The sequence below is a fragment of the Thermobia domestica genome, chromosome 3, assembly GCF_964235325.1.
Source record: "Thermobia domestica chromosome 3, izTheDome1.hap1.1, whole genome shotgun sequence".
NCBI classification, from domain to species: Eukaryota; Metazoa; Arthropoda; class Insecta; order Zygentoma; family Lepismatidae; genus Thermobia; species Thermobia domestica.
The window spans coordinates 244,311,084-244,338,827 of record NC_137456.1 but is presented as its reverse complement, the minus strand read 5'-3'; positions in this window follow the sequence as shown (position 1 = coordinate 244,338,827).

The following is a 27,744-nucleotide window of genomic DNA, read 5'->3' as shown; positions in this document are numbered from 1 at the left end:
CACTACGCTTCTCTGCGCATTCTCATCGACCTCGCTCCATATTTCGTCTCATTATCCACAACGTGTTGTGTTGCTAGTGTCCCTATTCCCCCCATAAGTACGGAACGGTTGCGATCGAGGGTTTTTCCTGTGAATGGATTTTCTTGTTAACCAATAAAAATCAATTAACAATACTCTCGTTCCACATTTCGTGTCACACATGGAAAAGATCCCTTGATAGTAGTGGAGTGAACATCTTGTGCATTTGGAAAGAGCTGTCGAAAGGAAACAGCCAGTTATCTCATTGTAATTCTCTTCAAAACTTTGTATCATGAGTACGATCCTTATCTTTAGTGAATATCTTGCTAGACACAGAACTGTATGTTCCACTTTTATAGTATGTTTTCACTTGTTATATAGTTTCTGGAAAACTACCTAGAGATTATAATAAATTGTGTTTTAAATTTAATTGACTTTGTTGAAAAATAAAAATGTAACTTGGTTATAAAGTGAGTTCTTGTTTCCTTCACTATATATAATTTTTGAAATGTCGAAAAGTGTAAGTACGTAGTTACAATCATCTGCATGTGTTTTTTATTATTGTATTACTATAATTTTAAGAACTCCAAATTGTTTACGTAACTGAAACATATTTTAACATTAAGGTTTATATTAATTATATCACACGAAGTAAGGAGACATAAGATAAAATGTTATTGCTCTTTGTTTCATAATTCTAATTTAAAGCTATTCTTAGCACATTAAAACCATCATTTTGTTTTCGGTTTGTTTTTACAGACATTTTACACATTAGTCGAAAAGAAAAACATGGTAACTGGCAAATTTCTCTAAAAACATGTTTAAAAATGATACCGATTTTTTTCTATTTACAACTCTACTATGTACAGAGAAACCCAAAAGTATCACTTCCCCCCACTAAGTGCACTAATTACGTTACTTGGGGTCCAGGTAACTTGTAGTTGTGAGAACGCCTGGGCAGATCCAAATCAAATTACACGTAACTATTCTCGGCACTGACAGCAGTTGCTAGCACTGAGTCAGCTTTTTATGCAAGTAAAATTGTGGCTAGATGACTCACGAAATATTTATCCACTCTGAGATCAATCTCCATGGTTCAGAGCTTGTTCTTCAATCAACTTCATATATTAATCTCAATATTGCTGTGTATGTAATGTATTATTTCATTTTATACTGTATATTCAAAGAAACAAAAACATTGATCACATATGTATCATAAAATGCTTGAAAGTAGACAAAACTCTCAAATTTAGAACATCTGCTGGAAATAAGATTGTAAATTACTGTCTCCATTGACAGACCTTCTCCAATTCTCCTTTTTTCAACATAGTTTTTTTTTTTCTTTTTAGAGAAGACAACATCTTCTCTTGAAATTGAAATATTTTCGAAAAAGTTTCGAACTGGCCGGGGTTTTTACGCGCGTTTAACGAATAGATTTTCAAGGCGCTAACCTCTTAACTACCTCGCCACTTCATCTTCCACCCAAAGTAATACCTAGTTAAAATCGTTTCATGGAAGAATATATAAAATATACTACTGCTTATGTGAGTGTCTTGATGACTTACTCGAAATTTCCTGGTTTAACTCAAAAGAAGTAATGTAGCCGTTTCTCAATGAGGAAAATATCACGAAACGTTCTTCAGGTTGAGGCTACGTCATCCTTTTCAGGGATGGTCCCAATTTACACTAATTTCTTCTTTGTCATAACTTCAAATTTCCAAAGAAGAAAATACCACAGAAATTATTTTCACATTCTTTGAATTGCATCAACACGTGTAGAAATAAAGAGGTCTAGGGTTATGTTCAATAACTACTAGTTTATTTTCTTATATTCATATATTCATATAAGGAATTTGTAGCAAATTGAATCGGTGGCATCAGCCGAGTGATCTCGGGCATTCGCCATCTGATCATCAAGGGCAATCTACTAGGGGTTCGAATTCCTCTGAAGAGCAAGGTCGGAATTTTAACTGTCCTCAGTATTTCTATGTTCGTGTCCCCGTAGTGTTTGGAATACGTCGAAAGGACATGAGGTGCCAGTGGCGAACAATACCCCGGTTCGGACGATTTCTTAAAAAAATTGTGAAAGCAGTAACTCCCATTGCAGCTAGCAAGATTAAAATCCCGTCTTGACAATTATTAATTTTTCTGCATGGGAAGGTAATGTTTATGTAACTGGTATTGTAAGTCTGTTATTCCTTTATATTATTATTATTATTATTATTAGTAGTAGTAGTAGTAGTAGTAGTAGTAGTAGTAGTAGTAGTAGTAGTACCATTGAAGGATAGAAAATGTCACATAGTGGAAGCTATTCATAAGAACATAAAATATATACAGTATGTCAGATGTTTCTTAGGTTTACACATGAACGCAATAATATTATTACGTTTATGGATTTACAGACAGAATTATCATTTTATGCCAAAAGGAGATGGAATATAAATTTTTGTTAACTGATAAAACTAATGCATTTTGTTTCGCCATTCTTCTAGGTAGAAAGGTGAGGTGATACCCTAAATAGGATCATTCTCGTGACCAGAATTGTAAGTTCGATCACTATCTGCAATTAGTGCACCACTAGAAACAATTCCTAGCAACTTATTTTTGGCCCATACTACAGCAGCAAGGACATGTTTAGCTCTTATACATTCATCAATTCTTGTACAAATACGTTACGTTTCCAATACGAATCAAGGTTGATACGGATGACATAAGCTTCTGTTGTTGGCATTTCAGCTGTAAAAGAAGTCGTCTGTACTCTGATACCCAACGAAATTTAGTTTTTTTTTATGTTAGTTAATATCAATATTGCAAATTATAAAAATTTCCTTAATTGTCTCAACTAGAATCGAACCCGCGACCCGAAGATTATGAAACTGACACTTTAGTCACTACTCTAAGACATCACTGTTCTTGGAGAAGGAAAAGACTGGATATGAAGTCAATTCAGTAATTACACTCTTTTAAGATTCCAATGTCATAATGACGAAACTTTCTTGTTTCAGTCATGATAAAATAGTAACGTATTATGCAGAAAGAATAGTAAAGATAATTCAACTATAAATTGACAACTAAAAAGGCATACAAATAAGCAAGGCCATGAAGGAGAAATTGGACTTTAGATTGCTTCGGCTTCGGCTTTAGATATAAACTAAAAACGCATTTCTGATTGTATGCTGTTTGCGATTGTCCAAACCTTGTAGTGTATGTATTTTGTATTTTAGTAGGATTACATGAAAATTGTCACTTTGTTGGAATTGAAGACTTTGGGACAAAAACCAGTCATCTCTAAAAAGTGAAAGTGTAAAGGAGATAGCTTGACAAGTGTTTGTCGTCACCAGATTTTCTTCAAACTTGTTACATATGTGCTGGACCGAAAAAAATCGACATTTATTTTTTTCCTTTCGAAAAATAGGTTAACGGGTGCAAAGGGCCCCTTTTAAAAAATTGTCCCCATGATTAATATGGTCACATTAAAGAAACGAAACTCTGCCGACGCAAAGATGACTTTAAAGTAGGAAATAGTGTTTTGTATTTTTTTGCGCAAAAAAGGTTTCAGGAGGCAATGGCTCCTCTCCAAATGAAAAGGACCCCGCACAATCCTTATGAAAATTGGATTCCGGTAGAATTGCCAGAAATCGTAATATGTTGAGATATTGTGTTCCTGAGAAAAGTCTCAATCGGCACAACCACAATTCACTAACCGTTTTGCCACTACAGAACCACTTTTCGAAAACAGTCAAAAATAACGATATTCTGGATTTCTCTAAAAATGACTGAAAACGTGATATGTTGTAGATATTGTTATCCTGAGAAAAAGTCTTAATAAGCATAACCACAAATCACTTACCGTTGGCCACTATTTTTGGAAACAGTCGACGATAGTGATATTCTGGATTTAGATGAAAATGATTAAAATTTTGATATGTTGTAGATATTTGGTTCCTGAGATAATCTCAATGGGCAAAACTGTAAATGACTGACCGGTTGGCCAAGACAGAGCCACTTGTTTGAAAACAGCCGAAGATGTGTAAATTTTGGATCTCGGTAGAAATGATTGAAACCGTGTTATGTTGTAGATATTTTGATCCGGAGAAAAAGTCTCAATTTGCACAACAATCCAATACTGACAGTTTGGTCACTTCTGGACCACGTTATCTGAAAACACCAGAAGGTAGGTATTCTTGATTTCGATGGAATTGCTTGAAACCGTGACATGTTGTAGATATTGTGATCCTTAAAATAAGTCTGAATGGACACAACTACTAATCACTGACCATTTTACAACTAAGAGGCAACATTTTTCAAAAAAGAGGAGAAGATAAGGAAATTCTGGAATTTTGGTGGAATTGTATGAAACCCTGAAAAGTCCTATCCCACAACCCGGAAAAGGGATAGGAAGAGCCCCGCAAACATCATTTAAGCATAGATGACATTCCGATATTCATCTTGCGGGAGAACAGAAACCCTGGAAAGCCTTAGACGACTTTTCCCAGGTTCAACACATCTACAACATATCACAGTTTCAATCATTTACACCAAAATCAAAAATATCGTCATACTCGGCTATTTTCAAAAATCTGGACTTGTAATAGCCAAACAATCAATAATTCATGGTTGTATCCATTAAGGGTTTTTTCTGACGATGAGAAGATTTACAACATATCATACTTTTACCCTTTCTTACCGAAATCCAGAACATCGTTATACTTGGCTATTTTCTAGAACGTAACCCTGTGGTTACCAAACGATTAGTGATTAGTGGTTGTGTCTATTAAAACATTTTCTCAGGATGAATATATCACGGTTTCTGTCAGTTTGACGAAATGGACAATATCACTGCTTTCAAAGAAGTGGCATTTCAGTGGCCAGACGGTCAGCGATTGGTGGTTTTGCAAATTAATATTTTTCTCAGGATCACAATATCTACAACATATCGCGGTTTCAAGCAATTCCACCGAAATCCAGAATGCCGGTAGCTTCTGCTTTTTTTAAAAGAAGTGTGCCCATAGTGGCCAAACGGTCAGTGGTGGATGGTTGTACAAATTGAGACATTTTCTCAGGACCACAATATCTACAACATAATATGGTTTGAGTCATTTTTGCTTAAATCCAGTGTCCTGTTAACTTCTGCTCTTTTTAAAAACGTGGCAGTGTAGTGGCCAAACGGTCAGTGATTGGTGGCAGTGTCTATTGAGACTTTTCTTAGGATCACAATATCTGCAACATATCACAGTTTCACTCATATTCATCGAAATCTACAATATCACTAACTTCAACTGTTTTCAAAAAAGTGGTTCCGTAGTGGTCTGTAGTCAGTGACTTGTGGTTCTGCTCGTTAAGACTTTTTCTCATTAACACAATATCCCAACATATTACGATTTTTATGAATTCTACAAAAATCCAATTTTCATAAGGATTGTGGGCGGTCCTTTTCATTTCGAAGGGAGCCATTCCCCTTAATCCCTTTTCCCATAAAAAAGACAAAACACGTATTTCTTACTTTGAAGTCATTTTTACGTCGGCAGAGTTTCCCTCCTTTTATGTCGTCGTTTTAATCAAGGAGACTCTTTTTGAAAAGGTACCGTTTGGCCCCGTTAACCCATTCTCCAAAAGAAATAAAAAATGCATGTCGATTTATTTTCAGTCTAGTATATGTGTGCTGAGTTTGAAAAAAAATCTGGTGATGAGAAACCCTTGTGAAACTAAATACTTTAGACTTTCACTTTTTGCACTTGCCTGGTTTTTGTCCCAAAGTCTTCAATTCAAGAAGAAGAACACTGAAGAAGCAGTTGAGGTTAAATGTATATCATGGCAGTCAAGGTGGAACACAACGAGCCCTGCGAGGCTTCTAACCCGTTCCTACTTCTTATACTACTACTACAGCTACTACTACCACTACTACTTATACTGTGTATTCCTATAGCAAACCTCCACAGGTAACATAAATAAATCACTTTTTTGAGTATTATTTTCATCTTATTTTAATGAAGTATGTGTTACAAAAATTTAAAAAATAAAATATAAAAATAAAAAATTCTTGGTCAGAGTTTGCAAAGCAATTTTAATTTCTAACCCATTGCGCTAGTACGCTCGGCCACAAAGACCGTCAGTAACAGGCACTTCATTTCTGCTATATTTATGCTACGTGGCGAGAAACGGATAACTCCAACTAACCACAACCGTGTATTATATATGATATGAGTAAGGTCGAGCGTCATAAAAAAATATGCTTCTGAACATTGGTGAATTTGTCTATGTTTTACTTTCAAGCCATCCTTGTTCATTTGTTTCTGTTTACTTACCTGAGATGAGTATCTCTAAGTTAAAAAAGAACTTGAGGCATTTCTGGATATTGATATTTGTAATTGTAATAATAGCAATATGACTTATACTACTACTTGACTTTCGAGACACATCCTGAGATTTTAGAGAAGCTAACTACTGGACATTTTTGAATCACTGCAATATATGAATTATTAATTTAAAAAAATTGAATGTAGCTATGTGTGTCTAATCAGCACGAGCAAACTGCATCCAAATGAAATTAATTTTGGTATTAGTTAGGCCTTAACCCAAACTGGGACTTTATCATAATCCTTTAATTATAATAATATCCTAAGGGATAGTGGGGATCTGAATTTTTGCGAAAAAATTTGAGTATCTCACAAGCCGTTAAACTTACGGAACTAAAATTAAGTATATTAACTCTTTACTGAAAATGAACAGAACGTCTCCTGGCATTTTTTAAATTACCCTTTATGGTGAGGAGCACCATTTTCTACATACGGTATATTGATGAATTCTTTTGTAAAAATAATCGAAAACGATCGATGTTAGTTCAGAAACAAATTCAGAAAAAAATTAAGAAACAAAAAATACTCTGATCTGCATGATATATCCATATATGCTCACATGCGCTTTCTAGTATAATAATTGCTGAAGCTTGTTCATTATTTGGAGCGCTTAGAGCACAGAGCAATCAACCCACAAAGTTGTGAGAAAAATATACATAAAATTTGTAATGTAAAGTTCTGATTGTGGGTTGATTTATGACTTTTAGAAAGTTCATCCGTTTTTCCACTGAAAAGTATCGATGATTAACAAGGAAATAATTAGAACACTGTAATTTAATTAAAATTCATCGTAATTTTGCACAAACTCCGATTAGTTACACTTTCACAAAGTGGTTTCAAGACAATTGTAAATTCCTTAGTGGTAAAGAGGAAGCCAAGGATCATGTGTCAGAGTTGGTAGCGATGTCTTTTGGAAGGACAGTCGTTCATGTTGGGTGGTGGGTCAGAATGGGTCACGTTGCTTAGTGAGTCATGATGGGTCATGGGTCAGAGTGGGTCACGGTGTTGGATGGGTCAGTGAGTCGTGAGTCAAGTTTCCATTGATCCACGCCATCTCTGGTCAAATCTGCAAAACCAAACCAAACAGAGAGCAATACGATCACACAAAACGCTCAACATCTTAGCTATTCATAACACAAGTATTATGTAATCGGAATAACTTTAGTATATCCACAAATCATCATTTGTCATATTTTCCCGAAATAAGTTATGACTTTTCCAACCACCTGATACTTTAAATGTTGTTAATACGTAGAGCTCATTAATCTCATCACTCATTCACTTACTCTCTTATGATCATCTAAACCTTTAGAGTACTTCCCTTAGATACAGAAAGGTGAAATGTAGTGATGTGCTTACTTTTATTCCAAAATTATATGGCGAACACATTTTCTTTGATAGCAAACGGTCATCGTCGAATATACAAGGTTAAAGAAGCACTCTGAATCGCAAAATTAAAAAGACCTCAATGTTTCATCCTTTTACATGCTACGTCTCCTTTATTGCCTTAGTGGTGAAGTCGAGAGAACACTCGTCTTCGGATCGTAAGGTTGTTGGTTCGCGCCCACGTCGTGGTACTTTTTTAAGTGTTTTTAGACTCGCTGTAATGTAAACAAATCACGCATAGATGTCATTTAACATATTGTGGGGGAGTAATTATCTGGTTCGTTGGCGTTCCGTTTAGTCTCTGCCCCTGCTGGAACGCTGTTGTTATAATTTAAGAAACGAAAGTAGGGATCGTCGCTGCGGGACATCTAATTTTTGCCGAGAGAATCCTAGTTCCCATCGCATTTCCACCGAAGCCTTCAGCACGGGATAGCTTGAGTTTGAGGTTGTTTACATTATGAGTTTTCCTTCTCTACCTTTCACAAAAACTTCCATACAAAATAACATAATTAACAGAAAAAAATAATAAAAAGTACGTTTGAGTGTTCGAGCCACAGATCATGTCTTCTAGAACCAACGGTTAGAGAGTTTTATTTCCCCAATTTGGAGTAACCTGGATAAAGAGTTGAACTCGATAATCTGCAATATTCATTACTGGCTCGGAAAGAGTATAATTATAAAAAAAAATACTCGAAGAGATATATTTAAACTGTAGTTTCACATAACATTAGCCTTGATGTTCAAGCCGGACGTTAAACTTTCTCATATCTGAATGCTGCAACAACATTCACTAATATTACTTCAATCATGCATTTTCAAGAATTTACTTTGATAATTTAGATTTGAATTATATTGACAATCGTTTATACATAACACTCTCTATTTTATTATGACCGAAACGAAAGTTTAAAACATTAAAATGGTAAAAGTGTGCAATTTGCTTAAGACACTTCACACAAAGTTTTCCCTCTCTTAATACACAGCGATGTCTTAGAGTAGGTGGATAAGCGTTAGTTTCAAATTCCGGTGGTCCTCTGTTCGATTCTCGTCGGGTAATTAAAGAAAACTTTATCATTTTTAATACTGATACTTCTAATGTAAAATAACATAGAAAGTATTTAATTTATCTTAGTCTTTGTGTTGATATGATTTTCTTCAGTGCACTCGCAAAAGCGCAGTGACCTCCAAGATGACGTCAGCAATGTAACGTGTTTTGTAAACAATTGATAAATACGTACGGCACATCGTTAGTATAGGTCCAAAATACGACTTATCAAAAAAAGCTTGCAATTTCACAGAAGTTTCTTATGTTTCTACCACTTCTTCTTCTACTACTTCTGTTTATGTTTATGTAATTCACCATTTCAGATATGTTCCATATCAACAAAAATACTTCAAATTGAATAATCAGAAACTTCAAATTCCAAGAGCTTCAGATATCCGCTGATCTTATTGGCCGATACAGATAGGGCATCAAGAGTCATATCCTATATATAGCTTAAAGAAAAGGCCAAATATTGTCAAATATTGTAACCGAGAGTGCTGGCGCAACATGCTCATAACGGAAATAGATTTTGGCTTGGGTTCAAACCCTGCCCAAGGAAAGCTTTTTTAGTTTTAAGTTTTCATAAGCTTTTTCCTTAAAATAAGATTGAAAATAGTAAGTTATTCAAAAAAGTGATTTACCGATTATTTTTTAAAATTTTCATAACATTTTTTATTAAAATAAGCTTGCAGTTTTACTATATGGATTCATAGTAAATTAGCAGTAGTAATATTAGTAGTAGTATAAGTAATATTAGTAGTATTAGTAGTGGTGGTAGTAGTTGTAGTAATAGTAGTAATAGCAGTAGTAGTAGTAACGGGTGTGAAGTTCCGCAGGGGTTGCTTAGGTTCTGTTTTCTTGACTAAACTTCTGTTTCGGTACATTTTACATTATCAACTTCAAACAGCTGTCTAGAGTAGCGACCGAAGAATAATACGCGGTAGTGCGCGATTTCTGATACTCTTGGGACCGGCGTAAATACATTCGGCTTTACTTCTTTAGAAATTAGAAGTTACGATGAGGAAGAATAGTACTAATGTAAATCAGGAGCAGTTAAAAAATTATCGGTCTTGACTCATCCGATCCTATCGACCCTACCCGACCCGAGCTGACCCAATCAGACAACCCGACCCAAGCTGACCCGATGGACTGGACCCGATAAGGCGACCCGAATAACCCGACCCGACAACCCAACCCGAGCTGACCTCACTCACGCGACCCGATAACCCGACCTGAGGAGCCTGGCCCGACAACCCGACCCGAGCTGAAATGACTGACCAGACCCGACCCGTTTGAGAGCACTACGTAATGACACTGGGTGAACGACAAAAATGTACTCCTATTGGGAGTTAAACCCGGACCACGTGTACTGAAGTCTTACACGTTAATCACTAGCTAGATCAAGCGGGGGATTTGTATATGCATTTTAGGGAATATTTGGCACTTTTAAGGTTTGGTTGTTTCTTTTTATAACTGATATCAATGTCCGACTGGGAGAAATTTTTTTCTTGCTTTAGTTTTATGTGACGAAATTTGTCTTCAAGGTCAGAGTTCTCAGCTGCTCGGAAGGCAGGGGGTCTTCTCGGAAGGCAGTAGCGAGAGTCTCTTGGCGGAGACAAAAGGAAATCGTTTAACTACAATGATAAGGGTTGAGGAAACGGGAGAACACCTGTGATTTTTCCCAACCCTTCAACTTTCATTCTAAAATAGGTTCTAATGATTCCGCGCCACTTTGATTTTTCTTTCTCGGTAATTAAAACGTATTTTACAGTATATATACTTGCAAGTAAAATGATACATAATATGAATTTTGCAATTTAAAATTTAAAAATACAGTATGATAATTAATTATAAAGTACTAATTTTATTTCATCACTTTCAGCCCAACAAAGAAATTCAAACAATTCGCACCCTGGGTCTTGGTCATCAATACTGCGTCTTATTCTTTGTTTTGACAGTCAAGTCTTGGTGCTTAATTTCGTAGTCTTGGTGGTCTTTCATGCTATACAAGAGCCAAGAATGCTAGCCTCATCAGCACAAATAAAGACCTAATGTGATTTTGATTATGGTCTTTCATACTATACGGAAAGCAAGAAAATATGCTCATCGCTACTTAGTGATCACCAAAACAAGGCTAAGAGCAAGATTACTATGCACTTAATCTTGTATATCCAATCTTTATCTTGTTCTTGTATCGATGTTCTTGGGTTTGGTGAAATGAAATGAAATATTCAGTTTAAGGTCCCTCGATTGTGCACAGAGGCTAAGAGAGATGGTGACCATGAGAAATTAATAAAATGGTGGAAGGAAGAAAGTGGGAGGAACAGGAGAACCCCGAGAAAACTCACTACACGGCGTTTCTCCACCACAAAGCCCACTAACACCACGCACCAGAGGTGAATTCTCTCCCATTGAGCCACCGCGGCCCCGCTTTGGCTTGGCCTTCCATATCCAATCTTTCTTTTGGCCTTGCTTAAACAACTTCTAGTTTTGTTCTAAATCCAGACTCTATATTGGCGTAGATATTAATATTACAGTCGATTGGTAAAATGAACCTTCCACATTGAAAAATTAAAGTACACACAAGTACAAAAATAAGCATTTACCATAAAAACACTAGCTGCAAGTGTTCAAAATACATTTATGGTTTCTATAAAATCAATTGAAAGTAGTTATTTTCAATTAGGCAACTAGTGAAAAACAGCAGCTTTCGACTCCAGCCGAGTTTAAGCTCAGCCTAAACTCAGTTGACCAAAGTGAAGTGACCCGAGTGACCCGACCCGAGCTGACCAGATAACCTGATCCGAGTGACCCTACCCGACGACAGGACCCGAGCAGACCCGATAACCCGACCTGAGCTGGCCCGAATGATCCGACCCGACCCGACCCGTTTGAGAGCACTAGTCTCTGGGGACTAGTTTGAACCACACTGCAACGGAACTTGAAATAAGTTATATGACACCATAAACTATTGTACATAAAGATTTTCAATACCAAAACTGTCTCCAGTTTGGATGTCAGGGGTACTAAGAGAACAACAGATGGCTGCATTCCTCAAGATCAATCTCATACATTTCTTGTGGTACTTCACACGAGTTGGGTTCTTGAAAGACTATATTTCCACTGATGAAATCACAGTAAATTAAAGAGTAAACATGACATCAGTTATTGGAAACATATCTCTTCGTCAAGAAGAGTAGACAACTGGACTCCGATGTCAAAGTGATGTTGATATTATTCTTCAGTTATAGTGTTCCAGTTCTCAATCACTTTATCGTGTAGACTGAGCGATTTAACACTGAGCAGCACTATGACGTTATGAAAAACGAGATGAGATAATCGATGAGACGATGAAACAAGTGCATTGGTCTATTTTTACTAGGTGCTATCCCACTACAAGAAAATGCACTTCTTTACCTTGCTATAAATACTGTGTAATATGGACAATATTGCGGAAAAATGTTAGGAATATTTTACTCGTTCAATTACAGCCATGACATCTCCTAGCGTAACCATGACTCTATATGGAATTCGTGTTACCTTTTGAGGCACAACTGAGGCAGCCTTCAATTGGTGCCCACAGAAGACCTAAGAATTCTGGTGCAGCGCTGCAAAACTGGAAACTGCCTCAAGAATAAAGGAGAATAAGCTGAACTCTAAAAAAAATTCGGGCGGGTTATTTATTGACCTACCAAATCGTTGAACATTAAGAAAGGAAACTCCTCTGTGAAATAACTAACATAATAAATGACTATTTTTTAAATCCATAATTATAAGTCACAAGTTTTGTGTGACAGTTAGATTTAAAGTTTCTCTGTCATATGACTAAGTACCAGTTAAAGTATTATTCTATATAAAAATTACTATTATTCCAGTTTTGCAAGTTACTATTATTACTTCATTAATACAAGTTACGAAATGGAAGGAAGATGCATAATAAAGTTCAACGCAGTTCCAGAAAAGCTCCACAAAATAAATGTCGCTTCAACACTGGATATGATTGGTAAGATACTTCATTTTAATTTAATATATGTTTGGAAAATAAAAATTTCATTGCTCAAAATATTATAAATGAACATTAATCAAACAAACAACCAATTACCAAGTTAACCTACTCGAGATATCTAGCAACTTGGGAATTCATGTCTATATTTATGGTAGTTAAACACTCTTTCCAAATTAATTTATTCAAAGTACAATTACTTTATACAATTGGAAACTACGAGGAAAGTCACATAAAGCTAGATTTTAAGATTTTATTTGAACAAACAAAAATAATTCTACTCTTAAAGAAAGAAAATAAACCTGTTTATAACTACTTGTACGCATTTTCATCTAGTTCATTATTACCCTTGACTCGCTGTCCTTCCAGTGCTTCTTCGAGCATGTCAAACAAATTTTAGACATACTACAATATCTATTAACTTTAGCAAGGATTTCGAGAGTGTTTGATGATGTTTCAATTTTCCCATGTATAGACGTATTTTCTTGCACTGTCGTGCAAAATCGGTACTTTACATATTAGAGTGCGTTGTCGTTTTCTGCGAAATCATGAATACAGGCAATGGCCTCAATTGTTATTCACCCGCCTGTTATAGTGTAGTCTAGAACAGTATGAAGTATGTATATCATGCTCGTTCATAGTGTACTGAGCAAACTGTTTCTTCGAAATGTAGACGAACGTCTGATTCTTCCGTCATATCTATCAAAATCCAGACAAAGCCACGTTCACCTCTGATCATTCCCAGAAAATCTTCATTGAAATTCCGTTTCATCTTGGATTTTCTCTCGTAGAACAATAGTAATTTTAAGTTTCTCGTAGTTTTTTATTAACTGAAATAGTTTAAGACAATATTATATATTTCATCATGATTCATTGTATCAATTAGGATTTTATTTCCTAAAATAAATTATTGTTTAACTTGGGATTATCAAGAGGTCTCTTTTATCAATCTCCGATAAGCCGCTAGAAGACAACCACAGAGAACCAGAAGAGAACCAAGAGAATCAAAATCAAATTGTCCTGCAATCGTTGTGAAGTTGCATGCGGGAAAACATATCAGCTATAATCATATTGCCTGTCAAATATAAACTATATCATGTAATTCTATTTCTCCGGGTGATTCTTGGGTTCCCAAAACTTCATGATCAGCCAGTTCAAAAATGATATTTTATCCTTTTCATGAAACACATTATAAAGTGTTCAAGATCGTGTTTATACACATATTTCCATCGTAGTCCAAGCTCATTCGAAGGTGAACTGCGGCTATGTCCTTCCCCGTGTAGAAATCAAATTGTATCTCTACCTTACACTTAGCGGCGATTCGACAAGAGTCGAAACGTTTTCACACTCGCTACTTCACAATGATTGAAAGAAGATGGATGTATGATCTCCAATGAACATACCTGTATATCGTTTATGAACATTTTTTTCCTTTTGCACGTCCTCTAACCGCTTCCCGGATCTGCCCCTGCTGTTTCACCAACAAGTATTTTCAGGAGATCTGAATTAAACTTCTTAAAACATTAAAGAACATTAATAAAAGGAATTGCAGAACTTTTTCCGGATCGCCTTCAGGTCTCAACGATGAGATGAGCATTATGCACCAGAAGGTTCGGATGTCTCGTGTCAAAATCCTCACGGACATCCAGATGATCGCTCAGACCACGACACAGAAAAAATACTATACATACATGCAAAAAACACATTCAATAACATACCACTGTGCCTAATTATTAAATACGCTATACGTAAAAAAGATGTAGGTGAAAAACAATCATAACACTAAACATTCACAGTTAACTATTTCCACAAATATAGCCCTTTAATTTTCTATCACACATGTATGTGGATGAAATATTATATTTCGGGATTTACCACAAAAACTTTTCGCACACCACTAACTAATGCACATGGGATTAGCATTTGTGGCGTAACACTAAACTAATCCCACCACGTAAGTTTCTAGCTGCTGGGAGAAGAATCCGTAAAAAATCTTGACGGTAGTATTCAGCAGAATAAGTACAGGTAGTCACAATGTATAATTAGGACATTGTCAGGAACCGTTTACTACTTATACGCACTGGGTCAGCGGACCCGGTACTTCACTGAATGGAGACTGATATGGGTTGACCGAGTGTTCAATGTTGGCAGTTCATTTTAAAATGTAATCAGGTTAAGCCACCTGTATGGATATGCAAATTAAATGTTAAAATAATTTGCGTTAATTCAAATTTTACGGGCCACAATGTATAAGGAGAGGGCAGTAGTTCGAACATGAGAACGTGGGGATAAGAAAGGACAGAGCAATATGATGGTGCTGGAAAGTCGTCCAAACATCTAGTCTGCTCTGGCCTGCCAGTATTTCCATAAATAATTGAAGAAATGGCTTAATTTAGTAACAAAGAATTATATAATGTAGTCTTTTCATATTTAGGAGTAAGGAAGAAACACTGAGGATCCAAGTAATACAAATACGATTTTCATACACGTAATTCAGATAATGAATGTTGTCTTTGTTACTCACTAAAATATTCTCACCGGGAAAAAACGTTTCACATATATGTATGGGTGAACGATGAAAGACTCTTTTGTTCTAATTGCCAGGACAAATAGGAAAATGAACCATTTTTTCACACGTAACACTACTGCTGGAATACCATACAAATTTAAAATAAAACGACATGAGAAACAGGATCAAAAGTCTTAAAGCTCTGCTTGTTTACAACTGTTCAGAACGGGTAACAAAATGAAACACACAAGCGTGTTGAAGGGCTATAGAAGAGCGCTTGCAAAAGAGAGTGGGTATTCCTTAAAGGAATGAATACGAAGAAGGCGAGGTTCCCTTGTAGTCTCATGGCTAGAACGCTTGCTTTCGCGTGCCTGATCACAGTTTTAAACCCTGCTGGTAGCCAACAGCCTCAGGTTCAAGACCCGATTAGTGGCTCGGATCCCACATTAAACTGTAGGTTCTGTTTCAGCCTAGATCTGTCATTAAAACAGACGTTAAACGTCCTAACAAAAGCAAACGAAGAAAGTGAAGTAAACACGCACGATGGCAGGTAACGTTTCCAGGCATAGAAGATCTTCCATGCATTTCTAGGGATATTTCTTGCTTGTAATCAAGTAGACCGGGGGTGACATCAACATCTCATGGAAGACAATGCAAACCATCACCTTTACCTTGCACAGAAATCTTCGAGACGAACACTTCCTTCCGTCCAGAACACCATATCTGCTTCTGTAGCATCTGTTGTGATTGCCGAGGGAAGTTATACCACACACAAGTGAAGGAATTAAAGCCGTCCTATCTGATGGGCCCATTTACTCAACGCCAGCTTTTTTGTGATATTACTACTATGAAAGGAACGACCATAAAGGCAAATAATAATAATAATAATAATAATAATAATAATAATAATAATAATAATAATAATAATAATAATAATAATAATAATAATAATAATAATAATAATAATAAACATACTCAGAAAAATCATAATAGGATGTTTGATAAACTGCATATGAAAATATGTGGTCAGAGTAGGTTGATAACGATTTCAGCTATATAATGAAGAAAGTCACTTGAAGCGTGCAAATGTACCTATGTCTGCTGTGACGTATTAGCGTTAGTGAATACACCTTGCCTCCGCACATTTTAACCAGGAAACCAGGGTCGTACTCAACAACATTTTCGGCGATAACTGGATTGGCAGGGCTGGACCTCGTCCGTGCCCATCTCGCTCACCTGACCTCACAACGGTGGTTTCTTTTTGTGAGAAGAGATGAAATGGCTTGTGTATGACACTCCGAGGAACGTGCTGACGACCTCGTTGCTCGCACCAATGCCGCTGTTGGGACCATTAGTGATATGCCACATGTATTTGTGCCTAGCAGACAAGCTATACTTCACCAATGTCATCGTTGTATTGACGTCAGTGGCGAACACTTCCAACAACGTCTCTGAATATTAGTATTTGTGAGCCTTTCTCCGCACTACATAGTGTCCTTAAGTGCGTGATACAAGCTACAAGTAGTGCAAATTCTGGATTTTATTGCTAACTGTTCCCTAATTGTTAATTGCTCCATGTGTCACCTTTCTTCAGGTCATGTTCTTTACTTCCGGACGCTGTTTCAGCGCAAGTGGGACCTGTATGTTTGTTTTATTTATTCTTCGTTGGAATGTGCACTGTGCGAGTTTGCGGTTTCATTTTCCTATATTTTGAGTGCTTAATATTGACCCAGAAAGATTTGGGACGTGCTAACATGCTGTTACTTTCAATTTGTATCAGAATTTAAACCACGTCTACTAGAACAATTTAGATCGTTATTTCCCATGTTTTGAGTTTGGTACAATGTTCCAAACGAAGGGAGATCATGGATTCCATTGTGTTCTATTTACGTTGTACCAGAATGTGGCCCATGTTTGTTAGAACGTATTACAGTTATTCTCCTATGTTTCGAGTGTGGAACAGTGTGCTAGCAGAAGTAGGGCATGGATAAAATTGTGTTCTTTTTACGTTGAACTACAATACGAACAAAGTCTAATAGCAGAGTGTACAACGTTATTTACCTTTTTTCGCACGTGGGACGGTTTCCCGTCAGTAATGGGACATGATGACATTTGTCCCTTAGCTATATGTTGATACCAACACACATTTTCCACATTCCAATATCGATCATGAGAACCCACTAGTGACATTTATTTAGATTCCCTAGTTTCTCTGAGTCCCCTTGCACAATTTCAACTTGGCCTCAGTTGTTGCATCCTTATTGGTAATCAATCGTGCACATCACATAGCATCGGTTTGAGGGAATATAATTGGTGAGTTGGCAATGGCTTTAATGATCTTTATTCTTTCCTTATATTTATGACGTTTGGAACTAGTATTTACTGAATCTGAGTGCATCTGTGAGCATTTTTCATTAAGTGTTTCCACACGTGTAAATCACCATGTTTCATCTGTTGTGCTCTACCGACACTTCAGATATCTTTCTAGAGTATTTGACTACAAATTCGCTACACTTAATTCACAGAACATCACTATTGACCTTAGCCAGATCGCACCCGTAGCTGGCGATTATGCAACCACACACAACGGGAATGAAGTTGTACGCCATTTTGTATTTATTCAAGATATCGACTTAATACAAAAGAATTATTTTACGTGCTAGAAACTCTATCAATTAATATCCATTTACACTAATTTTAATTTGGCAGATTATCCGGGACGTTCCTTTGAGCAATCCCTTGCGAGTGTATGGTAGGATTGTGAAACATGCATAATTCCATACAGCAGGTATTACCTCTTCAGTTATTTTTTACCTGCTCTCTTTACGTTGGATAGTTTCCGAATTATTGGCGTCCGAAATTCCTTTTCCCACTCTTTATATATAGATGGTGATCAGAAAAATGGAACACCTGAACGAAATTGCAACTTACCAGATTAATATGGTGTCGGGCCACCTTTCGCCTTCAGAACAGCCTTGATGCGACGTGGGATGGAGGCATAGAGGTCGTGAATGGTAGCAAGTGGAATTTTACACCATTCCTCGTGCAGGGCATTGGCCAGTTCTGTGAGAGGGGATGCAGGTGGAAATCGTCGCCGGAGTCGTGTTTCCAAGACGGACCACAGATGTTCAATTATGTTGAGATCTGGGGATTGGGCGGGCCAGGGGAGGTGTTGAACTTGATCCCAATGTTCCTCAAACAACGCTGCAACAACGCCAGCTGTTTGAATGGTGCATTGTCATCCTGGAAGATGGCGTCATTGTCCGGGAACAACATCCGGAAAATAGGATGCAAATAGTTTCCTAAAATTGCGACACAATCGTTGGCAGTGATTTGTCCGCTATGTGTGACCACAGGACTCAATGAAAAACATGGTATGGCGGCCCACAGGATCACCGAGCCGCCGCCATGTTTCACAGTTGGGTGGAGACACTGCAGATCATAAGCTTCTTTGGGCGTTTTCCACACATAAACACGGCCCGTGGTAGGGAATAGGGTGAAGGATGACTCATCCGACCATATCACACGTTTCCAGTCCTCAACGGCCCAAGTTGCATTGTCGCGGCACCATTTACGGCTTGCGAAAGCGTTATGGTCCCTGATGAGCGGTTTGGCCCGTGCAACACGATCCCGTAATTCGCGGCGGACTGTGATTGTCGAAACAGGGTGGGGGAGGTGCTGATTGAGTTCCTCCGTTACTTGCTCCCCAGTGGCACGACGGTTCTGCGTGACAATGCGCTTTAATACCCGGCGTGACCTGTCACTCATGATTTTCTTCCGCCCACTGTCCCGATTCCCGATGTGGTTTTCCCGTGTGTTGTGTAGGCCGTCATCACCTTCGACACTGTCCCACGCCACACACCTAACACAGTAGCCACTGCTGTCACACTCACTCCACATAACCGCGCACCAACAATTTGCCCTCTTTGAAAATCTGAGAGGTCTCCCATTTTACACTACCTCCGTCTGCTGCAGCCACTGGACACTACTGTTCCACTGCGCCTGACGTAGTATGGAGACCGGCCTAACACACCAATACCAGCGGACCGGCGCTGCGGGCGCCACGACACCACTGAGAACCCATACATCTTACGTGTTGCCAACTACGGGGGTTTCCATTTTTCTGATCACCATCTGTGTATATATATATCCTTATTATAATTCTCTAAGATACTATGACGAAAGAATAGTGCATATAAAATACTCAATGTTCATTATAATATACTACGTAATACTGTTACAAATATTACAAAATAGTAATCTGAAAGTTATTCCGTGTTCTTTCGTTTTACCATAATGTTTTGGATAGAGTAAAAACAAAAGAAAGAAATGAAAACAATAATGAAATAAAATAAATTTAAGCACAGTACTGGAGAGAAAGTGTACAAGTTGCTGTACGTAGGAAATATCTTTAAAATCAAAAATCTTCTGGGGTTTCTCTCTTTAAAATCAGAATAAAGGTATGTTAGAACATATTGATTTTATTACTGGTTCTATTGTAAATAGTCCAAGGATATAAATTGCAGCATTGTGTCTTAGAGCTCTTCAAATAAGAAAACACTGAAGAACATACTGATGAAGGTGCTAAAAATGGAAAATTTGAAATGGAAATCCCTGGAAATTATTTTCCAAATCAACACAAATTCATTCAGTTTATATTATTTAAAACCATACAGTATAACAAATACTATAAACCTATATGGTAATTGGAGTCTTAAATTAGTGATTGCTGTAATATTGAAAAAATATTATATCTGAAATATCTTATATAAATCATAATCAGAAGCCACCCTCAAGCATAAGAGAAACGCATAGCCTTGTTGATTCATATTTCAAAGAATTTTTTCCACAAAATGTAATATATGTTGTGAAACATAAAACTTAAGATATAATACATGCCAGAGTGAAAATTCATAACGCATTTTTTTTAAAATTTGGGAAAGAAGTAAATTGAGAAATGTTGTCGCAATAGAAGCCGAAAAAGAAATGTATATTGAGAAATACAATTTATGAAAACTGGAAAGTGCAATGAGGATCAGTTACTCCTCTGTGCAGGGGAATCTTTGATTAGCTTATATCCGTCGTATCTGTATTAACGTCTAGCCAATCCAGCAGTCTATCCCCAACTTCAACAGTCTTTGTGGTTCCTACGTTCCACAATTGCGTATAAACTTCCGTTTTAGTTCTATCCGTCTGAGCCACCTCTTTTTCTGCAAATCTTTTTTGTTCTGCTTCACCAGTCTGTTGGTTTTGTGACTTCGCGTTTATTTTCGCAGATCTATACTTTCTAGAAATGTCTTGAACGATATTGCAGGTGAGATCATTGATTAAACATTGCTAATTTTAAAGTAATGCATCGTTTTCACAATCCTCTCCTATGCAATCTGATCCATTCTAAAGTCATCGACTTTTTTAAAGCAGCCCTCCTGACTATGTCTGACCCGAGAACCTTATCATTATACATGTTATCCTCAAGTCAATACATTATAATCGACCCTCTAAAACAAAGTATTCAAAACCACTTGGAAGTATTCAAAACCACTGCTCTCACGGCAGTGATGAAACAGCGGGCACAGAACGATTACAAAGTAGTATATTAGTTCATTTTGGATAGTGTCACCGACTCCTTAATCAAAATTTGTGAATTGCAGGTCGGAAGTATGATTGTACTAAAACGCTTTTTTGTTCAAGCTATTTGCCAGCACTGTAAGGGGATCCTAAATGTTTATAATAATCATATGCTATGTCACGATAGCTCCAAATTACTTCCGTGAAATTAACTTATTTCTAAACTTCATCTAAGTTTGTATTTTGATCAGAAAATTGACATCTTTCTAGTAAGCGTACGTGAGATGGTAGTTTGTTTATGTCATTGGTTAAATTATTACCCTGACATATTTGCTAAACCTTTCGTGCAATATTGATTATATTTTTATGCGACACTATACACATTTTAAAACTTTGGGACAACATAAATTGTCAAAAGTTTGACATTTTAATTTTGGTTGCTTTTTATTACTCAAACTGGATCTCAGCAACAATCTCAGCATATTTCTTCACCAGTAATAAGCGACAAATGACCAACAGCTCTTATAACATCATCCATCCTTCGGTATTGAGGTACGTATAACAAAGAGTTGAAAAAACACCATTTTTGTATATCCAGATAGGAGTGCTTGATCCGATGAAAGAAATCTCCCGACTTATTCCCATCACTCAGAGAGCTGCATAACTTCTGGCAGCTGAGTTGATAATCGGTATCAAGTCTTAGAATAATACGTTTCCATCTTATCTACGATAGAATTATTGGTATATCTTTCTCGTCTACATTGGACAAACACTTTTCTGAGCTGTGGTTCCTTTCCATGCTTTTCGGTGGAGCTCATAGAACATGTTGTTGGCTGGTGGCTGCAAGACCCATTTTTCAATGTTGTCTCATCATGACAAAAATTCCCAAATCAACGACGTTTGGTGCGTTCATTCAACACTTTTAGCTCAATACTGTGTTGCTGTTTTTCGTGGTTACATGCAGAATGTTCCAGTTTGAACTAGTAAAGGAAAATCATTTGAAGTGCCTGTTACCTATACGTTACTTTCGCATGACAATATACATAATGCCCTCTGAGTGACTGGTCATAACCGCAAGCTTTATAAACAGGTAGCAGTTCTTAACGCCATATGCATGACTTCGGTTCATCTATTGGTTGCGTTAAAGTGGATGACTTCTCACCAGATGTAAAAATGGATATTTCAATCACCCCAACCTAATAGATAAATTGGTACATTGAACTTTATTTTTTGTTTACATTTAGTGTCACTTCTCAGCAATGGACTATATGTGACCTTGGCTTACAGCTTAAGGTGTGCCTTAAATGCTCACCCACCGTGAATAGAATCCAGAATCATGCATGAAGCGTGAACTTGCTATCTGCAAAACCAATGGCGTGAACATATGTAGTGTAAGTTAAAACCTAATTGATTGATTTATTGAGTGATCAATGGATGGATAATACATTTAGAAAGTTGGTGTGAATGTTAATTCGCCATGTTTAGATAATTCACAAAGAATATGTGAATACTGTACGAAGTCAAGAATATTACTTCATAAATACTGTTTGTTATAACAAATCCTAGGATTTCTGGTGGAAGAAAAGTACTGAAATAATTGAGTAAAAATGAAAAAACATACTATTTTGGAGGAAAATTAGAGGAATTTACACAATCTGAATTAGTATTTATACTATGTCATAAACATAGTTCTAATATTTTGAACTCAACCTATATATCTAGATATTTGGACATTAAAAAGTTTTGAACATTGTGGAATGTTCACAAAAATCAAAAATTACACCTTCGATGTCTTAACACATCGTTCTTTGTTCCGCATTGCGAAAAGTGCTATGGATGAGAAGTTTTTGAACAATCACTCTAACTCTTAACTCTTATTTTAAACAAGATAATTTATGATTTATTTCGCTTCAGCAAAGGGTAACAATACTGTATTTTGCAGTTGCAGTAAGTTTCTAAATTATATTATTAGTGTATACATCGTTCTTAATCTAATAAAGGCCAGGATGCTTTCTCTATAATCCAGCTCATAATTTCCTGAGCTTTTGTTTTACTATGATTTTTCACTATGTTGCAACACATTTCAACAAAATACCCGCTTTCTTGTTAACAAAGAAAAATGCAATTAACCAACGCTAATATTGGAGAGGGACTAGATATATATATTGGTACAATATGTATGGATATCGAATGAAAACTTAAAATTTAGTGCTCTTTGATGAGAACCTCTTGATTAGTTGGGGAAACTACTTTTTAGAACAATTTGCTGACCATAAATTATGAGATTGTAACTAACTTGAAATCATTGTTTCTGCACCCTCCAACAAATTGTGCAATTAAATGGAACATGAAAATTCCTAGTCCTATTTATAACTTTGATAAAACTAAAAACATACTTTTTATTTCATTTCAGTTGATCTCGGTGGCATCATGTCGCTTTTCCTTGGATTCACAATGATGACAGTGGTTGAAATAATTTACTATTTTATTCTTCGTTTCTGCATTAATTTCATAAAAATAAGTGCAGTTCATAAAAGCACGTTCCAACATCGCAGTTGAAAAAGTATATCACTCATCGTCAATATGTTGCACAACACAAAGACTTTGTGTGCTTCTCGGCAAAATTTACTAAAGAATTTGCCAGTAGTGTAAGTAATACTTAACTATTGAGAAAAGTTTTTCCCAAGTTGATGTAAGTTATTCCAACACTATGTATACTTAGAAATCTCTTTATTGTGTCTGAAGACGTTTTCATAAGTATTAACCTTTTAGACAACTTCCCTTGGGTTTTATCATTGTATTTTAATAGTGTATCACAGTTCTTTCTACTAATTTTGAATATTTTAAAAAATATATATCAATTATCAACTAATGTATTTGAATAACTATTTCTTGAAGAATGCTCTACAATTATTGAAATTCAATCTAGAAATGGTATGGCAATATTACAGAGTTTTGTCTGAAAGTAGGTTATGTAAAGCATAACTATTACATCAGTTACTTTAGTTTTCAAATTGTATATGTCAAAATTTAGAATTGAATGTCTCTCTTTTCACAACTTGTAACTTCGTTTCACAGATAACTGTTCACAAATGTTGTTAGTATATAAATTGTTAAGTAAATATGAGTTGTTCACAAGGTCTCTCTAGCTATACAGAGAGTAGAGTAAAAGGGGATAATTCCATACCTCCAAATTACAATAAAAGTTGTCATGATATGTAAGCACTGAGAAGTAAATGTATTAGGAGATAGAAAAATCACAGCTTGTGTGTTTTGGAAGCCTTTTCAAGCGTTCGCTCCTGACATTAAAAGGAACATCTATGCATTTTCATTGTATATTGATTACTTATGAGTTAATTGGGACTCGGCAATGAAGCTATTTATAATTAGAAGCTTTTGAAGCAAAACTCTTGCGTTTATGAACGTATCAACTTCCTATGATTTACAACGTGTCTCCTAAATTCTCCTCACAAGTTTCTTCAAGACATGAAAGTATCCTCTTCTAAACTTACCCATTGATTAGAACCTGCAATATGTTTCTCCTTGAATAAACTTCTTATCTCCCATATCTCCTAAATTATTCTTACTTGTGTACAAAAACGTGGGCTACATCTAAAATGTAGTTAATTCATTTCCTTATATCTATAATACTTCAAAATTTTCCTTATTTTGCTAATGTAAGTATTACACCAGCCTGTGAAATAAAAGGTTTTTCTCCGGCTAAAGCTTGAAGAGATGATTTAACCTAATTTAGGTGTGCTGATTTCAAATATCAAAACCATTTTTTTCTATGACGTACAGGTTTTTTGCTATTTCAAATCCAATTTTTTTATATTATTGTAATTTCGATAGAAAACACCATCAAGAAAATATGTGTAATTTGAATAGGACATGATCAAATTGCAACGAATATACAAAACACTACTTTATGTAACACGTTAATTTGTAAAAGGTATAAATCTCACCAGAAGAATATTATATTTTTGCCTATCACATACACTTTACTACTATATGAAATCATTTTTATACTGTTTTTTTTTTTTTTTTTTTTTTGTAACACAAAGTTCATTATAATAGACAATATCTGCAATATGAATAAAACATGATCAAATTGTAACGAATATACAAAAAGCACTACTTAATACAATATGTTTTTGCTGAGCTTTGATGTGAATGAATGATGTGTTGATTTGCGTTTCTGTTTCTGAGTAGCGTAATTTCGCACTAGTCACCAACAGTAGTCTGACATCATGGAGACGTCCCATAGCTCTTGATAACTTCGTTCCATTTCTTTTATGTCTTGATGTTTCTCGCTGAATGCTCTTAAATTTGCAGGAAAATAGTCCAGATGACTGTGCAGGAATTATAATTATAAGCTCATGTGGCAACCTAGTTTCTGGAAGTTTTACAGCATGGTTCGGACAAGCGTTTTTAGTTGTCATCTTTAACATTATCCAGAAATTTGCTGGAAATATCCTTGAATGTTTCCCATACCTGAAGCTGTGTTTCGTTTATCGTCGTAGGGAATGTGGGATCCTTCATAAGCTTCCGAATTTGTAGGCCGTCAAAAGCTCCTTCTTTAATTTTGGCATCCGACAGTCCTGAAAACTTCTGAGAGAGATACTGAAAGCAGGGACTACTTCTATCCAAAATCTTAACATATTGCTTAACAATTTCCAATTTTATATGTAAAGTGGACAATCAGAGATTTTGACGATTTATAATGTTTTGTGTTCGTGGCATGAACTACTTTCCCTTGGGACGCTCAGAAACTAACCAGTGTCTATTCTTGTGATGCACAGAAAGCACGGGAACTTTGTATAACCTGCTTGCTGTCCCAATCTGATATCGCACACTTTTAAATCACAGTACAGTAACCATCTGTGTTGATTGAATTTCAGTTTCTGCAAAACCACAGATAAATTCTGATAGTTTTCATGAAGAGATGTTGAATGGGCGATAGTTTTCACAAAATGTTGAGTGGGCAACTGGCATTGAAGCAAGTTTATGCCCATTGTACAATAGAACACCTTTGAGACTTCTTTTGCTAGAATCAATAAATAAACGCCAGTCCTTTGCATGGTAAATTATCCAAGACGACGAATGAAGCCGGCAATATCACAGCAAAACAAAGTTCTTTGTTGCCTGAATTCTTCTTCCCGATTTCTGTAATAATATAAATTTGTTCCAGAAAGTAAGAGATCTTTTAAACTTGATCCTAAAATTCCACTCGTTTCTTTAGTGAGGCCTAGGGCACGCACCAAATCATTTAAATCACACTATTATAAAGACGTGGAGTTTTATCTTCAACATCCGGCATAAAGGTATCATCATCACCATCCTACGCACTTGAAGATGGCAAATACACACTCTCTGGTAACTCTATTGGTAGTTTTGGGACAGGAATATTGGGTCCATGTGGTACGCGGGTTATGGCTGATGGAAGGCATGAATACACAATTTGCTTTTTGTTTTTCGTATTGAAACCAAACACTTTATATACACAAAAATGACAGTCATCAACATGATTTCTTTGTTCCCGCCAAAGCATTATGATGCTGAATGACAAAATATTCCAAGTAAAAGCTTTTTATAAACGTCGTAATGTATCGTGTCTAGCCTTAATTGAATAATGGCCACATATATAAGAGAAAGAGTTTGGATTGTTCCCACATTTTCACCTCCGAACAGCACTCCGACTTGCGATTTTCAACAAAAACTCACGGATCGACTTCAAGTGCACGTTGTAACTTGTAGACAAAGGCATGATACATGTTCCCAGAATCCCCTCTCAGACAAAAGAATTTGGCGTCTTCACCTCGTCTTTCACTGCGCATGCGCGAACTACAACTGTAATTCTTGTTGTTCAGATGTTACTTGATAATTACCTAATCCTCTCCAAAACGGGGACATACAATATTTATCTCAGACAATGCCCATACCTGCAATCCATACACCCAATCCAAACCTTATTTATAAAAACGAAGCTCCATTATCATAAACATAGAAAAGACTTGCGACAAACCTGTACGTGATACCAAACAACTGGTTTTTTTTTTTTTTTTTTTTTTTTTTTTTTTACATAAAGACACTAAATCTAACGGATACCAAATAAAATTACTTTTGCCGGAAAATCTCCACATACCGTTGTTACTTATGATATTTAGTACTTTTATTCATAAAAATAACATCTTCATATATATATATATAATACTATATATATGGGCTCAATGTTTCGAAAATTATTAACAGAAAGAATATATATCTTATAATTATAATTTTATTGTCATCATAAACAATTTCCTAAATTGGTTTTTGATTCTCCTTGGCTGTCTTGTTATTAACTGGTAGGGAAACCTGTTGCGGAGTCCTGTTGCTTGGCGCAGTTGTCGAGGTAACTTTTGCCATATATATGGCGAAAGTTACCTTGACAACTGCGCCAAGCAACAACCCTATTTACATTATATATATATTACTTGTTTCTGTTTCAGTTATTAAGCTGTATCAGGGCGGCTTAGAAAACCTTGGTGTTTTCACTCATTGGTGTTCTCAACAACATTCGCCTTATTCGACAATCCCTTCTAGTTGGGGGGCGCAGTGGCTCAGTGGTAGAGCGTTCACCTCTGGTGCTTGGGGTCCCGGGTTCGATCCCAGCCCCCGCCAAGTGAACTTTGTGGTGGACAAACACCGTGCTCGTGGGTTTTCTCGGGGTTCTCCCGTTTCCTCCCCCTTTGTTCATTCCACCATTTCACTCATCTCTCATCATCACCGTCTCCTTTAGCCTAACCGGTATAACTGTGGGATGTAAAACTTAAGGATTTCATTTCATTTTCATCCCTTCTAGATAATTATTTTCATC